This window comes from Zingiber officinale, chromosome 5B (assembly GCF_018446385.1).
Source record: "Zingiber officinale cultivar Zhangliang chromosome 5B, Zo_v1.1, whole genome shotgun sequence".
NCBI classification, from domain to species: Eukaryota; Viridiplantae; Streptophyta; class Magnoliopsida; order Zingiberales; family Zingiberaceae; genus Zingiber; species Zingiber officinale.
The window spans coordinates 93,341,109-93,358,189 of record NC_055995.1 but is presented as its reverse complement, the minus strand read 5'-3'; positions in this window follow the sequence as shown (position 1 = coordinate 93,358,189).

The window sequence follows — 17,081 nt, the reverse complement described above, 5'->3', positions numbered from 1 at the left end:
GTATAGAGGAAGATCGACATAGAAAGGAACCTATTCTAGAGAAACCCTAGAATTCACCAAAGATCCGGCGATGCCTTACCCCCAAGATCACTCCTCGCCGATGGCGTCGCTCGGTCCGATCCAGCCAGTGAGGATGCAGATCGCTCTGTGAGCAGCTCAGGAAAGATGGACGAAGGTCGGTTAGGGAACGATGCCAATCAAGCCTCCCGCCGTGCCCTAGCCATCAATCGTCAACGAACGATCGCCAAATCCACCGAATGGAGATCCCTCGGCCGAAGATAACCTAGACCCCGTTGGTTTCTGTCGAGCTCCGGTGACTCCCTTGCGTCGAGCTCCGGTAATGTGCTCTCCAGCCTTGACGTTGACTCGTCCGTGGAAGAGAACGAGAAGAAGGGAGGATCGGGACCGAGATGGGTTGGGGGAAGAAGACTTCAGCGCAGAGGGGAAAGAAAGGTCGGGATCAGGGAACTGCCGTTTGGGGAAAGAAAAATAAAAGGAAAAGGTTTTTATAAATAAAACATTTCCTCAATTAAACGGGTATCCCAAACAGGCTTTATCCGAACCCGTCGATTGATCCCCTCAAAACCCTCCGTACGAGTTCCGAAAAATTCCCAGAAAATTTCTAAAAATTCCGGAAAAATTCTATAAGGCTATTTCCCAAATAACCCTATTATTAAATTGTTCGATATCTCACAACATGTCCAGCGTCTTTGAGAGCATTCCCCTTTTAATGTGCAAGAAAGTCGATCATTAACTAACCTGCCTCACCATCAAGAAGGATACCACATTTTGACATATTAGACCATTATCAACTTACCAGATTATTGTAAGCTTCAATAAAGGTAGAATCACAGTTGATAGCTTGCTTGTAATGCAGAATTGCCATGTCAAGTTGACTTTGTTCATAATAGATGCCAGCAAGGTTTCTTGCGTCCAGATATCCCCAATGCATAGTTGACATAATAAACTCTCTTCAAAGCATAGTTTGCAGCAAAGTTATCCACAAAATCAAAAAGAGTCAAAAAGAGATTAACAGTCCAGTGGAAAAATAGACATGTTTCATATAGCAGCCAATTAATACATTTTGACAAGGAGAAACAACATCAAACCCTTAGTTGCAACTATTAAGGAGACCTAAAGACAAACAGTGTAAAAGCCTTCACACAAAAAGTAGAAGTGTGGATACCAAATATGCAATTTCTTCTTTCATATCAAACCCAACAAAGAATCATTGGATCACTGTCATCTTTGGGAAGCAATGAGATTTCAATTAAAATAGAACAAATTTGAGGAATTTTACATTCTTGATTTGTATAATAACTGGTCAATTGATCTTCTTATGGAGAAGAACCAAGTAAAATATGGTCAGTGTAAAATCCTTATGAGTTGAAGTCGAATTATATTTCAACTAAAATACAGATTAAATCAATGACAAATGATAATCAAAGTGAAGAAATAAACAAGTAGACAATAGGTTCCATTATCACAACAGTTCACAAAACCTAAACATTCTAAAAACACTAAATCTAAGAATTTATTTGTGGTAAAGAATCTAAACTTGCTGCGCATGAAATATAATGAATCTGGAATGCAAATGCTAAACACCCTAGGAGTTGAAGTCTTATGAATTGTCAGGTGCAAGAAAAAGTGAGGAGGGCCCCTTGAGGTTTAATCTTAACAACTTAACATCTAATATTTGGACGCTAAAGTTATCCACAGTTCACACATGATTACAGTACACTCTTCTTCATAGCAAACAACATAGAGTAGGAAACTACAAGTTCCGTTATGCAAGGTTGACCATAGAGAAAGTTAAAATCCTGTTACTCTTACTTGTTGGTCTCACCACAGAATTACATCCATCATGCATTTGCTGCAATTTCATAAAATATATCCTTAGGTCATTAAGCCATGTGCAAGCTCTGTTCATCTTTTCACCATTTTTAAGCCCCAAAATCTTATATATTTTTCATCATAAATGTAACGCCCGCCCTCCCTGCTAACCCTAAGGGACGGGGCTACGATACTCTACGTACATATTACAGCGGAAGACTTAAAATAATTTTTCTTAGATTAATAAAACTTTTCTTTTGTTTTCAAATCTGAACTACACTAATATGGTTTCCATAACATGATAACAAGATAAATAGAAACATAACATCAAGTCACCCATTTAGTACTACAATTTATGAAACCAAAGCGTAATTCTTAAAAGTTCTTAAAGCAGGTTCTTATTTGGTTGCCTAGCCACCGCCACACACATCTCCTTGCCTCTCCTGCTACTCCTTTAGCACATCCAGCTTTTTCCTTTATCTGTGGTACAAGGAAAGTAAGCTATGAGCACTCATGGCTCAGTAAGTTCCTTTCCTACTCACTAAAACCGAAAATCATCACATGATCAAAGAATGTCTCAACATAACATGATCTCAACTAGTCATGGCATAACATATCATACTCTTTAAGCATATTATGCAACATAACATAATCATATCTAATCATGGCATATCATAGTATCATCATAAGATGGCATGGCATATCAAGCTCTTAAAGCATAGCATGAAACATAACATAATCATATCTAATCATGGCATATCATCTCTTACAGCATAGCATGAAACATAACATAATCATATCTAATCATGGTATATCATAAATCAAAGCATCATCACAACATGATGATAAAGTATAAGCAATATGATTTTGAAAACATGTATCCGAAAAACATGTGTATGTCTCATGATCTTTAAAACCATTTCTTCTTACATATATACTTGAACATAATATCAGCATATTCAGGGCCCCGGCTTGTACCATACATAGATAACATAGATGCGCGCGTCCTAAGTATATCCAAGGTAGCAAGTCTTGAATCATACTAGGAACTAGGTCAGGATCACACAGCCATAGACCTAGGGGCGTACTAAGGAGCCCATCCCTTACTAGCCTGGATCACACAGCAAGGCCTAGGGGCGTACTAAGGAGCCCATCCCTTTATTTTTACTAGCCCGGATCACACAGCCAAGGCCTAGGGACTGATTCGAAGTCCACCCTTGGTACAAGCCATACAAAGTAAAGTAGCATGTATAAAAATGCATCATTTAGTCACATAGCATATCATAGAAGTATGCATCACTTAGGCATACATTATGTCATAAAAGTATGCATCACTTAGACATACATTATATCATAAAAAGTATGCATCACTTAGGCATACATCATGTCATAAAAAGTATGCATCACTTAGGCATACATCATATCATAAAAAGTATGCATCACTTAGGAATACATCATGTCATAAAAGCATGCATATTTTCACCACATAGCATATCATGAGAGCATGCATATTTTAGGCACATAGCATATCATCAAAGCATGCATATTTCTATCCACATAGAATATCATGAAAGCATGTATATTTTAAGCACATAGCATATCATCAAAGCATGCATATTTCTATCCACATAGCATATCATGAAAGCATGCATAATTTAAGTACATAGCATATCATCAAAGCATGCATATTTCTATCCACATAGCATATCATGAAAACATGCATATTCTAACTACATAACATATCATCAAAGCATGCATATTTCTAAGCACATATCATATCATGGAAAGTATAAATCACAAGCATACATGTTTAAGCATAAGGGTGTATCATGTGATTATACTAACATAAGAATCATGGTAACATAGTTAACTTGGGTTCTAATCTTCCTAATCCCTTGGGTTCTTATCATGCCCGTGTTGGGTTTTTCGGGCCGCGAAAACCGCTTTTCGCGTCGCGGAAACCCCGAATCGCCCAAGCCACGGATCTCGTGCAAGGTAAAACCGAACAAAAATATGAGTACGAGTTTGAAAAACTTTAATCTACAGTAGATCTACATAAGGATAAACCATTTATACCTTTGTAGCGAAGCCCTTCGCAATCCCGCTTGTCCTTGGTTCGCCGGATCTCAAAAGTGTCAAAGTAGACACTTCTCTATTTGTATCCACACAAGCAAGAGATGGAGAAGAAACCTTAGAGTGTGCTAGCACTCAAGTAAGGTCTTGGCAAGAAGGAGAAGAGGGAGAGAAGAATTGTGAGCAAGAGGAAGAAGATGAAAATCAATTAGCCTTGAATGAAAAATAAAACATTCATTTTACACTCAAAGTGGCCGGCCACATTAAACCTTGTAACCCCCATGGAATATCAAGAGTCACAACTCTTGGTAACTCCCATGAGGTGGCATTTGGTCAAGTCAAACTTGACCAAATGAAGAGGCCTTGATGATGTGGCATTGGTCAAGTCAAAGTCAAGTCAAAAACATGACTCTTCATCTTCCTACTTAAGTCAAGTCAAACTTGACCACTTCTATCCCTTGGTTGATCTAATCTAACCATTGGTTCAAGCCAATTTTAATTTAATGAATCTCTATTCATTGAATTAAATTAATTAAATGAGTCTAAGTCCAAATTAGACTCACTTAACACATGAACCAACTTGAGTCCAACTCAATTATCCTACTTTGGATTACTCTTAATCCAATTTGGTTCATCATATGAACGTAATCATTTAGGTTCATCAAATGAACCTAGTCTCCATCTATTTGCCCTTAGTGTGTGACCCTATAGGTTCTTGTAACGTTGGCAATGTCCCTAAACCCATTTAGGAGCATAAGTAATGAGCGGTATCTAGTAACACATCATTACTACCCAAGTTACAAGAATGTCGAGATCCGACATCACCTTGTGACTACTAATTGTGACTCCTCACAACATGTGACATTGTCCTTCTATCCTAGACATCTAGATTGATCAATATGAGGCATAGACCGTGTCATCCTCTAATCAATCTAAATCTTGAACTCCAAGTAGACTCACTCGATCAAATGAGCTCAACATATAATGTTGACTCATTTGGGCATGGCCATGCACTTAGTGGTCTCACTCTATCAAGAATAGCGATGTCGCTCCCTTCATATGGGAGGGATAGATCCCATCTACATCACTCACATCCCTCTGCATAATTCGTTATATACCCAGTAATCGCCTTTATAGTCCACCCTGTTACGGGTGACGTTTGACGAAACCAAAGTACATAACTCCTTATGTAGGGATCCATGGTGACTTCAGGTCAAAGGACTAATAGTCATACTAATAGCCACATGAGAAAGTATATGACACTCATATAACGATCCATGATACTTTCTCATGGCGGGTCATTCAGTATACATTCTCTAATGCATACCTATGTGTCAACTTGATATCTCTATATCCATGACTTGTGAGATCAAGTCATCGAGCTGACCTACATGCTAGTCTTATTGTATTAACATTGTCCCTGAATGTTAATACTCGACTAGGAATGATTTAGAGTATTGTTCCCTATATCATCTCACTATCGATTCAACTAATCGATTGATATAGGTATGAACTTTCTACTCAAGGATGCTATTATACTTAGTCTATTTGGCACTAATACAAATAAGTATAAAATCAAACAAATACCTTTATTAATATACAAGAATATGATACAATGAGTCCATACAATCATCAAATGATTGGCTCTAGGGCTCTAACTAACAATCTCCCACTAGCACTAGTGTCAATCAGTATAGGCTCTAAGGCCTAATGACCTAGTATGACCATCATGCTTCCTTTGTACCAAAGCCTTGGTCAAGGGATCTGCGATGTTAGCTTCTGTAGGTACTCTGCAAATCTTCACATCTCCTCTATCGATAATCTCTCGAATGAGATGGAAGCGCCGTAGTATGTGCTTGGTCCGCTGGTGTGAGCGAGGTTCCTTCGCCTGTGCTATAGCTCCATTGTTGTCACAATAGAGCTCTACTGGGTCAGCGATGCTAGGAACCACCCCAAGTTCAGTGATGAACTTGCGGATCTAAACTTCCTCCTTTGCTGCCTCTGATGCAGCAATGTACTCGGCTTCTGTTGTAGAATCAGCTACTGTATCCTGCTTCGAACTCTTCCAGCTGACAGCACCACCATTAATGCAAAATACGAACCCCGACTGCGATCTATAGTCATCCTGGTCGGTCTGGAAGCTAGCATCACTGTAACCCTTTACAGCTAGCTCATCATTGCCTCCATATATCAAGAAATATTCTTTAGTTCTTCTTAAGTACTTAAGAATATTCTTGACCGCTATCCAGTGACTTTCACCTGGACTGGTATATGCTCGTCATGCTCAAAGCATACGAGACATCTGGTCGAGTACATAGCATGGCGTACATGATCGATCCTATGGCTGAGGCATAAGGGATCTGATCCATGCGGTCTCTCTCCTCTCTAGAAGAGGGACTTTGAGTCTTCGAAAGACTCACGCCATGTGACATCGGCAGAAATCCCTTCTTGGAGTTCTGCATGGCAAACCGAAGAAGTACCTTGTCAATGTATGTACTCTAACTTAGGCCAAGCAATCTCTTAGATCTATCTCTATAGATCTGTATCCCTAGAATGCGGGATGCCTCACCTAAGTCCTTCATTGAGAAGCAACTCCCTAGCCAGGTCTTGACAGACTGAAGCATAGGGATGTCCTTCCCAATGAGTAGTATGTCATCCACATATAATATGAGGAAGACAACTATGTTCCCTACAACCTTCTTGTAGACACAAGGCTCATCTTCGTTCTTGATGAAACCAAACTGTTTGATCGCATCATCGAATCGAAGATTCCAGCTCCAAGAAGCTTGCTTTAGTCCATAAATGGCCCTATGCAGCTTGCATACTCTACTAGTATGCTGTGGATCTACAAAACCCTCAGGTTGTGTCATGTACACATCCTCGAGTAGGTTTCCATTCAGAAACGCGGTTTTGACATCCATCTGCCATATCTCATAGTCATGGTAGGCTGCAATAGCAAGCATGATCCGAATGGACTTAAACATCGCCACTGGAGAAAAGGTTTCATCATAGTCAATACCATGAATCTGCTTGAAACCTTTAGCTACCAAGCAACCCTTATAGATAAGTCCATCCATGTCAGTCTTTCTCTTAAAGACCCACTTGCACCCAATGGGTTTTACCCCTTCAGGTGGATCAACCAAAGTCCATACTTGGTTGGTGTACATGGATTCTATCTCGGATCTCATGGCTTCTAGCCATTTCTCAGAATCTGGTCTCATCACAGCTTCTTGATAGGTGGTAGGCTCATCCTCTATGAGCACAATGTCATCATGGTCAGATAAGAGAAATGAGTATATCTCAGGCTGACGACGTACCCTATCAGACCTGCGAAGAGGTATGTCTACATGAACCGGTTGTTGTTCCTCAACTCCTTGTGTAACAACATCATCCACAACACTTTGTGGTTCCAGTTCAATTTCCATCGTGGCATGAGTGCTATTGTTCGCATCTTGAATTTCTTCAAGATCGAACGCGCTCCCACTAGTCTTTCTAGAAACAAAGTCCCTTTCTAGAAAGACCCCAGTCTTTGCCACAACTACCTTGTGCTGACTGGGAATGTAGAAGTAATATCCCTTAGTTTCCTTGGGATATCCGATGAAATAGCACTTGTCGGATTTGAGTCCTAATTTGTCTGAGACTTGACGTCGTACGTAAGCCTCACAACCCCAAATCCTCATGAAAGACACCTGGGCATCTCTCCCAGTCCATATCCTATATGGTGTCTTTATCACGGCCTTTGATGGAACTCGGTTGAGTATGAAAGCTGCCGTGTCTAGAGCATATCCCCATAGATATGTCGGAAGATCTGTGTGACTCATCATAGATCGTACCATATCTAATAAGGTACGATTTCTCCTTCGGATACACCATTCCACCGTGGTGTTCGGGAGGAGTGAGTTGAGATAAAATCCCACACTCATAAGTAGTCATGAAACTCATGGCTTAAGTATTCACCACCTCGATCTGATCAAGTACCTTAATACTCTTGCCAAGTTGGTTCCGGACTTCATTCTTGAATTCTTTGAACTTTTCAAAGGATTCAGACTTATGTGTCATCAAGTACACATAACCGTATCTCCTGAAATCAGAAAATGTGATGAAGTACCTATAACCGCCTCTAGCAACAACATTGAAAGGGCCACATACATCACTATGTATGAGTCCTAACAAATCGATTGCTCTCTCGCTATGCCTACTAAAGGCGTCTTGGTCATCTTGCCTCGTAGGCATGACTCGCATATCTCATATGATTCAAAATCAAATGAGTCCAAAAAACCATCCTTATGGAGTGGGATAAGCGCTTGTCATTTATATGACCTAAGCGACAGTGCCAGAGGTAGGTTTGGTTCATGTCATTTGACTTGAACCTCTTGGTACTAATGTTATAGATGGGGCTCTCAAGGTCTAGAATATAGAGTCCGCTTATTAGAGGTGCACTACAATAGAACATATCTTTTAAATATACGAACAACATTTGTCTTTTATTATAAAAGAGTATCCTTTCTTGTCTAAATAAGAAACTGAAACTATGTTCTTAGTAAGAACAGGCACATAACAAGCAATCATCTAAATCTAGTACAAGCCGAGAGGGCAGAGATAAGCTACAGCAATAGCAAGAACCCGTGCTCCATTGCCTACTCGTAGGTCCACCTCGCCCTTTGCCAATGCTCGCTATTTCTCACTACACATCAAGACAAATGTGAGAAGCACATCCAGATCTAATACCCATGATGTAGAAATAGATAGATTGACTTCTATAACATATATACCAAGTGGAAGTCTCACTCGCTTCTTCTTCAGATCCTCCAAGTATACCTTGCGGTTCCTCTTCCAGTGTCTGACCGCAATGGAAGCAAGTAGCATCCTTGACGACCCCTCCTTTAGGCTTCCTTGCCTTTGCTCTTGGTTTGGGACTTTCCCTTACCTTTGGGCTTGCCCTTGCCCTTGTGCTTCTGGACCATCAGAATGGGCTTAACCTTCTTAAGGTTAATCTCAGCAGTTCGTAACATACTAAGTAGCTCGGGCAGTGGCTTGTCAATCTCGTTCATGTTATAGTTGAGAACGAATTGACTATAGCTATCTGGCAAGGACTGCAAGATCAAGTCAGTGGCCAGCTCTTGGCCAAGTGGGAACCCCAGTCTTTGTAGGTTCTCTATGTACCCAATCATCTTGAGTACATAAGGACCTACAGGAGACCCGTCTGACATCTTGCACTGAAACAGTGCCTTTGAGATCTCAAATCTCTCATGCCTCGCTTGTCCCTGATATAGTTGGCGAAGATGCTCAACCATATCAAAAGCGCCCATCAACTCATGTTGCTTCTGAAGCTCTGAGTTCATGGTCGCGAGCATTAGATAGGACACATCTAATGCGTCGTCTTGATGCTTCTTGTAAGCATCTTTGTCGCTCATGGGCATTGGCGGTGAGGAGCCTCGAATGGGCTGCTCCAGGCGACCACGCCTCCCGGTGAGAACTATTCTCAAGTTCCTGTATCAGGAAATTCGCTCGTTGAGCTTGTCCTTCTCAAGGGCATATCGCAGGAGAAGGAATTCGTGTTCGACGTCATGGTTATCTACAACGGAAAATTTGCGAAATAAATATCATATTCTTTAAAATCATTTAATTAGGCCTTTAATTAAATGATGCTCCCTAATTCTATAATTCTTGTGGGACAAGATCCACATCATACTAACCCTTGAGTTAGCTTTGGCTAATACGCCCAAGGCTTAGTATGATAGGTAGGTAACGATTACCAATTACATCTCTATGCAACTCTTGTTTATAGAATCAATATCCGCATTTATATTAAAAATCGAGTTAGCTTTGGCTAATACGCCCGAGAGTTAACATAGATGTGATATTGATCTATCTTTCCAACTATTGGAAGAATGCCTATAGTTGACTCGATCCAACCGAGTAACTATGAATACTCAATCTAATTGAGTTTGTATTCACCCATGCGTTGATAGACGGGACCAAGATTGTCCCTCCGTATCCTACCAAGATAATATGTATTGCTCTGCTTTGGCAGATTCAATAATACATATGATCGAGGTAGTGATAGGTATCACGGCACGGTTAGGCATTAGAGTTGAGTCGATTGAGATCTAATCTAATCGAGAAGGGATGCATCTTGTGCACGACTTAGATCTAATCTAATCGCAAGGGTGCATCATGTGCACGACTTAGATCTAATCTAATCGTAAGACACTAATTAATTAACTACTTATTAAATATGCATCACATACACAAGCAATTAATTAATCTATTTGTGATTTAGTCATGGCCCTACTACGATCTTCTCAAGACAATGAGAAGATCAATTGGTCAACCTAGGGTCAACAGCTTCTTCAAGCTACTCCCTTTGATCACCTTGTGTTGCTCGTGCCCGCCTCGGAACTCCGTCTCGTGTGGACCCTCCACCGCTCCAATTTGTACATTACAATTTGAAACTCGAGTTACATTCGAGTCTAGATCTAATTTACAACAAGAAAATAAGATAAGGCACGACGCGCAGGTCGCGAATATAATACAACACTCGCAAACACACAACGGCACGCAGGCCGTATTATGAATTACAACACAACCAATCATATTGGGCTTTGGGCCATGACTATCACAAATTAATATATAATTCAAAATTATATATTTTTCATAATTTTCTATAATTTTAAAATTAATTTTTACAATTTTACGAATAAAATTTCCCGGCGGTCCCGTTTAGCGGTTTCGGGCGCAATCGCGGAACGGATCCCCTTGCGGGGCCCAGGGGCATCGCCCCTACCCGCGATCTAACCATCGCGAGGGTTCCTTTGCGATCCAACAGCGCCTAAACCCGCTGTCCCAAAACGATTTGGGTCGAGACATTGCCGTTTCGGAAAAATCTTCCCGGCGGGTTCGTTTTTAGCGATTTTGGGTGCAATCGCGGAGCAAATCCCCTTGCGGGGTTAGGGGGAGTACCCCTACCCACGCTCTAACCATCGTGAGTTTCTCCTTTGCGATCTAATGGCACCCAAGCCCGCTGTCCCAAATGGATTTGGGGCAAAACGAAGCCGGTTTTGAAAGATCTTTCCGGTAGCCTACAAGTGCCGAGACACTTGTGCTTCGCTTCTACGGAAAAATTACCCATAAAATCATAAAAAAACTAATTTTTACAGAAAATCACAGAAGGTTTTATTTTTCATAAAAATAAAAACAAACTCGTACAAGCCTTGCACGTGGCTCTGATACCACTGTTGGGTTTTTCGGGCCGCGAAAACCGCTTTTCGCGTCGCGGAAACCCCGAATCGCCCAAGCCACGGATCTCGTGCAAGGTAAAACCGAACGAAAATACGAGTATGAGTTTGAAAAACTTTAATCTACAGTAGATCTACATAAGGATAAACCATTTATACCTTTGTAGCGAAGCCCTTCGCAATCCCGCTTGTCCTTGGTTCGCCGGATCTCAAAAGTGTCAAAGTAGACACTTCTCTATTTGTATCCACACAAGCAAGAGATGGAGAAGAAACCTTAGAGTGTGCTAGCACTCAAGTAAGGTCTCGGCAAGAAGGAGAAGAGGGAGAGAAGAATTGTGAGCAAGAGGAAGAAGATGAAAATCAATTAGCCTTGAATGAAAAATAAAACATTCATTTTACACTCAAAGTGGCCGGCCACATTAAACCTTGTAACCCCCATGGAATATCAAGAGTCACAACTCTTGGTAACTCCCATGAGGTGGCATTTGGTCAAGTCAAACTTGACCAAATGAAGAGGCCTTGATGATGTGGCATTGGTCAAGTCAAAGTCAAGTCAAAAACATGACTCTTCATCTTCCTACTTAAGTCAAGTCAAACTTGACCACTTCTATCCCTTGGTTGATCTAATCTAACCATTGGTTCAAGCCAATTTTAATTTAATGAATCTCTATTCATTGAATTAAATTAATAAAATGAGTCTAAGTCCAAATTAGACTCACTTAACACATGAACCAACTTGAGTCCAACTCAATTATCCTACTTTGGATTACTCTTAATCCAATTTGGTTCATCATATGAACGTAATCATTTAGGTTCATCAAATGAACCTAGTCTCCATCTATTTGCCCTTAGTGTGTAACCCTATAAGTTCTTGTAACGTTGGCAATGCCCCTAAACCCATTTAGGAGCATAAGTAATGAGCGGTATCTAGCAACACATCATTACTACCCAAGTTACAAGAATGTCGAGATCCGACATCACCTTGTGACTACTAATTGTGACTCCTCACAACATGTGACATTGTCCTTCTATCCTAGACATCTAGATTGATCAATATGAGGCATAGACCGTGTCATCCTCTAATCAATCTAAATCTTGAACTCCAAGTAGACTCACTCGATCAAATGAGCTCAACATCTAATGTTGACTCATTTGGGCATGGCCATGCACTTAGTGGTCTCACTCTATCAAGAATAGCGATGTCGCTCCCGTCATATGGGAGGGATAGATCCCATCTACATCACTCACATCCCTTTGCATAATTCGTTATATACCCAGTAATCGCCTTTATAGTCCACCCTGTTACGGGTGACGTTTGACGAAACCAAAGTACATAACTCCTTATGTAGGGATCCATGGTGACTTCAGGTCAATGGACTAATAGTCATACTAATAGCCACATGAGAAAGTATATGACACTCATATAACTATCCATGATACTTTCTCATGGCGGGTCATTCAGTATACATTCTCTAATGCATACCCATGTGTCAGCTTGATATCTCTATATCCATGACTTGTGAGATCAAGTCATCGAGCTGACCTACATGCTAGTCTTATTGTATTAACATTGTCCCTGAATGTTAATACTCAACTAGGAATGATTTAGAGTATTGTTCCCTATATCATCTCACTATTGATTCAACTAATCGATTGATATAGGTATGAACCTTCTACTCAAGGACGCTATTATACTTAGTCTATTTGGCACTAATACAAATAAGTATAATAACCAAACAAATGCCTTTATTAATATACAAGAATATGATACAATGAGTCCATACAATCATCAAATGATTGGCTCTAGGGCTCTAACTAACAGGCCGAACCCCCTTAGATCTCAATTTAGGTAAAAACAACCTCCAAGCATGTGGAACCTAAATTATCATCACATCAATTTCATAGGAAGCATTATAAGCATGATTAACTTGGTTTCTAAGTTCTCCAAGTCCCTAAACTCATGTGGCCGAACCCTATCAGGTGTGAAACAAGGTCTCAAATGTCATGAAAGCATGGAAACCTTAAATCATATTTATAGCATTTTTTTCCAAGTAATATAGTAAGCACATTTGAGCTAATTACTAAGTTCTTCAAGCCCTTAACATATGTCATGGCCAAACTTTTAACAAGTATTCCTTAGGGCTAAAAACAAGTATACAAGCATGTGAACTTGAACTAACATCATGTATAAATTTATAATAAGACATCATACAATAGGTATGGCCGAAACTTACCCTAGCCTCATTTAGGTCACTAAATAACATATAGCATGAGAACTTTGGTTTTCTACTTATCATATTTCATGTAGAGTGACATAAGCATATTTAATTTTTGTTCTAGGGTTTCTAGGGCATCTATCCCTTCATGGCTGAAACATACAATGGTCCATTTAGGTCATGGAAAAATTATACAAGCATGTGACACAATCAACATATTATCATATTTCCATAAGAAGCATTTTTAACACCATTGGTTTCAATTCTAAGGCTTCTAGGTCTTTTAAACCCTACTTGGCCGAGACTCATCAGTATATAAACTTGCTTCAAATAGCCTAAAAGCATAAGAAGTCATACAAGTTTCATAGGATATATAAAGACAAGCATAATAAACATACATGTGAATTGTGTCATAGGCTTCCTAGGTTTCTTTCCCTTTTTCTTTTATTTTTCCTCATGGCCGAAACCTACCAATCCCTAAACTAGGTTTTAAGTGGCCTAAAGCATGGAAAACCTAAGTAAGTTTCATGGTAAAAATTACTAAGAACGTCATATACAAAGTTGGTTCATAAACAAGCTAGGACCCTTGTGATCTTACATGTCATATATCATGTAACTAAATTTTCTATACTCTAATTAAGCATAAGAGCATCAAACAACTTCCATATCATAATATTACAGAGGTCTTGAGCATGTTAAAATTTTGTTTAAGCTTTTCTAAGCTATCCATCTTATCATGGCCGAAAATCTAAAATAAGAGTTCATGAATTTCTAGCAATATTCAACATGCAATTCTTTAAGAGAACTCTATATTCTATCATACAAACATGGCTACTTAAATTTAAAGGTCTTCCTAACCCTAAGCCCTTTTCTTGGCCGAAACATATGAGTGGATTTCTTTTGGTTCCAAGTAACTTTCAAGCAAGAAAACCAATAAAAGACCCTTAGTAGTTCATGGGGGAAATCTTGTACTAGTTTGGTTAAACAATGATTTCTCTAACCTTTTGAAAATATTTTTGGCCGAAATTCTAAGGTTAGGTACTCCTCTGATCAAGCATCATATAGGTATAAAAACATGAAGGAAAAACCTTCCTACATAGCATAGAAAAATATCATGAAATGAGGACTTGTTTAAACCTTCCTAGATTTGAAAACTCTTCTTTGGCCGAATTTTCTTAAATTCTTTTCTAGGTTTTCTAATCCTCATAAAATCCGAAAATCACATAAAAAGCCTTGTACCACAGGTTAGGGGAAGCTTACATCCTTTTCGCTTGTGGATCTAAGGTGTGGTGATGGAAGAAGTAGCCTCTTCTTCTAGTTCCTTTCCCTTGATTCCCTTGCTAAGTCCTCCTTGTATCTTAGGCTTTCTTAGGAGAAAACCTTGGCTTGGGGCCGAAGATGGAGGAGAGGGAAGTGGTGTTCGGTGAGGGAGAGGGAGGATGAGGAAATGAGAGAAAAATAACCTTCTCTTTTCTTGCTCCCTTTTATGTTAAGGGGGAAGAGGTAGCAAAATTGATTTTTGCTTTCCTTCTCCCTTAACCCATTTTCTATTTTTATTTTATTTATTTTATTTATTTTATTTTCTAATTTATTCTCACCATTCATGATGAAATAAGGGGGAATGAATCCCTTTAATTCCCTCTTAAATTTTCGGCAAAATGAAGAAAGAAAGAGGGAGAGAAAGAAGGAAGGCAAGTTGTCTTTCTCTTGCTCTTTTCTTGTTTTCTTTTGGCTAACTTTTACTCTCACCCTTATCATGAGTTTCCCTCCTTTGCTATCAATATCTTCTCTCTATCCCAATTGGTTTCTACTAATTAATTCTATGAATTATAATATAAGAGGTTCAAGGTTCAATCCTTGACCTCCTCTTCTTTTTGTTTCATTTTATTTCTTTTTGCTTTAACCCACTTCTTATTATTTTTCTAAGGCAAAAATCCTACATTCATATGCTTATCTTAAAAGCTTAGTGGGTGTTACAGTACCCCGTACCTCATAAAAAGTTCGTCCTCGAACTTTAAAATAGCTCCGGGTACTTTTGTTTCATATCGTCCTCGCGTTCCCAGGTGGCTTCTTCAAATCGTTGATTCCGCCATAGAACCTTTACTAAGGGTATCTCTTTGTTCCTTAACCTCTTGACTTCTCGGTCCAAGATTTGAATAGGTCTACTTTCATAACTTAGGTCCTCTTGAACCTGTACCGACTGTGGCTCAATTACTTGATCTGTGCTGGGAATACACTTCTTGAGCATCGATACATGGAACACATTGTGAATGGCTGCCATGTCTGGAGGTAGTTCTAGTCTGTATGCGACTTGGCCCACTCTTTCTAAAATCCGGTACGGTCCTACGTATCGTGGGCTTAACTTGCTCTTCTTTCCGAACCTCATTATCCCTTTCATGGGGGATACTCACTACAAGAAAAACTGGATTTAACCACACCTAATAGACAACAGTTTTTGAAGAAATTGTTGTCTTTTTTCCATTTAACAACAGTTTTATTGAAAACTGTTGTTTTTCACCATAATGTTTTTTAAATAACAACAGTTTTTCAAAACACTGTTGTCTAATGTGTGTCAAAGACAACGATTTTAAAAAACTATTGTCTTTTAGTGTTGCTTATGTGATAATATACAACAGTTTTATTAAACTGTTGTCTATTGAATGTTGTTGAATCCTAAAAGCACAACAATTTTTTTAACTTCATGAAAAAAAAAAACTAAAACCCACTTCTCTGTAACTCTTCAAACAAACAAAAACCTATCTCTGACTCCTCCTTCGCGACTCCTCCGCGAAAGACACTCCTCCTCCAAATTTGACTTTATTTGGAGGTCAAATGATGGAGATCAAGTAGAATTAATATGAGTCGTTGATCCAGATCAAGAGAAATCTTCCTCCTTCATTCAGATCTAAGCCATCCAACCTTCCATCCAGATTTGAAGCTACATGGACCATTGGATCGAAGCAAGAAGGCAACTAGATCCGTACCACTCATCTTTTCATCAGCTAGATCAAATGGATCCATCTTCATCAAATCGGACGGCCCAGATTAAAGGAGGAGAAAACCATTCCCTTTCCTTTATTTCTTCGCACGGCATCAGTACCAGAACCCCCGATTCATCTCGCGCGGCTTCTCCTCGAGCTAGGGCTCGCGATGCCACCGCCCTTCCACTTCTTCTCCTTTACCAAAGGTGAAACAATCCTACTACATTTAACAACCTGTATTATCTTCTTTGTCAGGTTTTGTACCATTTCCAGGTTTGGGCATGGGACAATTGTTCGCTCTGTCCAAACTGTTCGCACGGCATGAATTGCGTGCTCGCAAGACAGCAATTGCGATACAAAGTTTTTTGATTTTATAGTTGTTGGTAGTGGTGTTGCTGGACTACGGTATGCCTTAGAAGTTTCAAAGTATGGATCTGTTGCTATAATTACTAAATCTGAACCTCAGGCGAGCAACACAAATTATGCTCAAGGTGGAGTTAGTGCTGTTTTGTGCCCTTCAGATTCCGTAGAGAGCCACATGCAAGACACAACCATTGCTGGGGCTTATCTTTGTGATGAAGAGAATGTTAAAGTAAGCTTCCTTGGTGTTTCTAATTTCACAATTTTATTCTTGATTCACGCATATTGGTATCCTGTAGCTTTTTATCTCTTGATGAAGTATGATCCACGTATGCTCATTGTGTATATTGTGATGGTATTTTAGTGGATAAGAATTTCGA